The sequence below is a fragment of the Octopus sinensis genome, linkage group LG5 (assembly GCF_006345805.1).
Source record: "Octopus sinensis linkage group LG5, ASM634580v1, whole genome shotgun sequence".
Lineage (NCBI taxonomy): Eukaryota > Metazoa > Mollusca > Cephalopoda > Octopoda > Octopodidae > Octopus > Octopus sinensis.
Window position 1 is genome coordinate 112499639 of NC_043001.1, and position 2622 is coordinate 112502260.

Genomic DNA, 2622 nt, shown 5'->3' on the forward strand with positions numbered 1-2622 from the left:
GAATACTATGTTTGTGATAAAGATACTCCATCTCACCGACCGTTACCCATTCGGTCAACTCGTGAAATATTTGACTGCGTGGACAGTTGGTGATGTTTTCATCTTTTAACTCTTACTTCTTTCAGTCATTCGACTGCAGCCGTGCTAGGCGCAACCTGGAAGGATTTAGTCAAACAACTGTTTGAAGTATGATACGTATTCTATCGGTTTCTTTTTGCTGAACCTGTAAGTTATGGTATCGTAAACAAACCAAAACCTGTTGTCAAGCGGTGGAAGGAACACATACACACACTTTCTATTTTACATACACGCAGACATGCATATAGTACACATATATGCGTATGTATGTGTGTATGTATGTATTTATGTATCTATATATATACATATATGTATGTATGTATGTTTGTATGTTTGTATGCATGTATGTATGTGTGTATACACTCACACACATATATACAAACATATATGTGTATCATATATATATATATGTGTGTGTGTGTGTGTGTATGTGTGTGTGTGTGTGCGTGTGTTTGTGTGTAAGTGTGTGTGCATGTGAAGAACTTCCACACTTCCGTCTACTAAATTCATACGCAAGACATTCCGGTGCAGTAGTAGAAGACACTTCCCACTAGGTACCTCACAATGAGACTGAACTCGAAACCACGCGGTTACAAAGCGTGTTTCTCAACATTGAATTTGCCCTGATAAGACCCATTCCTTTCATGGAAAGATCACTTGTGGTCGATAGCTGTCCTGTCCAGGTATGTAAATGACTACCTCCCACTTAACGCCATATATAGGGAAGATACAACTCGGTTCATGTCGAGACAGTATGCCTTTAACAGTAGCAAGAATAAAAGCGAAAATGCTAATCTTCCGGTGAAATGTTTCCGTGATGAAGTTTCGATTTCCAGATCAAGTAATTTCACCCTAAAGACGTCGCTAATACTCTTATAAAAATAAGGGATAGTCACAACTTAGCAATTTGCTCTTCCCCTAAATTACGGAGACTTTATGTCTAGTCAATAAGAAACTAATATTTTCATTAATGGGGGTGGAAGAAACCGGTTCGTTTCCTTTTACATGATTTCTTGATCGTCTATGTTTTTGTTGTTGCTCTTGTTGTTAGTGCTGCTGCTGTTGATGTTATTGGTTTCAGAGGGAGAGAGCGGTGTCTTGTAACAACATCTGATATATGTCAGAATGGCACGAAAAATCAACATTTCTTCCATGTCTCATCCTCTAGATGACCAGTTCGGTCCCATTGCACGCCACTTCCGACGATCGAAATGAATTATATTTGCCTATCCCCTCAGACCAAACATTTTATTTTCCTCTTTTGCTCTTCATTATCCCTCCATCCATAGATGCTTTGAGTATTCCTCTCTACTCCCTTGCCTTGTATTTTGCTCCCCTATCCATTTCTTCAGTACCATACCGAACGATCCGAGCCTTCTTGTAAACATGCACTTATGGATATTTCTGAACGATATATATATATATACATACATATACATTTAGATAGTCAGACAGACAGATAGACATACATACATACAGCCAGACAGACAGACAGACATACACACAAACAGACACACAGACACACAGACACACAGACAGACAGACAGATAGATAGATAAATAAGTAGATAGATAGATAGATAGATAGATAGATAGATAGATAGATAGATAGATAGATAGATAGATAGATAGATAGATAGATAGATAGATAGATAGATAGATAGATATAGACAGTTCGAATTACGTGTGTGTACATTACATACATACAAACATGTATATATTATACATGCATATATATACATGTATATATATCGATTTAAAAACGTGTGTGTATATAAAAATATATATATGCATATGTATACATGTGTGTATATATATCTATGTGTGTGTATGTGTGTATATACACACAGAGGTGGACAGTAAGACAGATATGTATAAAGGCATAATCATACAAACATATATACGCCAACATACGCATGCATATGCATGTGTATATACATGTGTGTGTATGCGTGTGTGTGTGTTTGTGTGTAAATGCTTGTGTGTGTGCACGTGCATATGTAAATATGTATATATGTGCACGTGTAGTATATGCACTATACATAATTATACAATCACCAACACATATATCCGTGTATTGCTTTTTTTCATCTGCGGGTGTATGTGCTGTATTATACGTTCAAGTTGTTTGTGCATTTTCTGTTTATTGCCAGCGTTAATATTCTTATTCGGTAACTTCATTCTTACAATCACTCTTTCAGCCAATCATTCATTAATCCGTTCATTCATTTGTATATCGATTCGCTTATTTATTTATTCATTCATCTTTCCATTCATTCATTTACTGATTCATCCGCTTACTGCTTCGTCTCATATTTGTTTTGTATATAATTCAAATATTTTGTTTCTATTTCCATGACAATTTTACTCCTGTGTCTCGGCGTCCATTTTGTTTCCCAACTTTTCATTACGGGCTTTTCCCTTTTTTTCCATTTTCCATTTTTATTATTTCCTGTTTCATGGGAACCTGATATTTTTATTCACATTCTAGGACATTTGTCAATCAATGTAATTATAATACATATACATATGCATATAAGTGTAT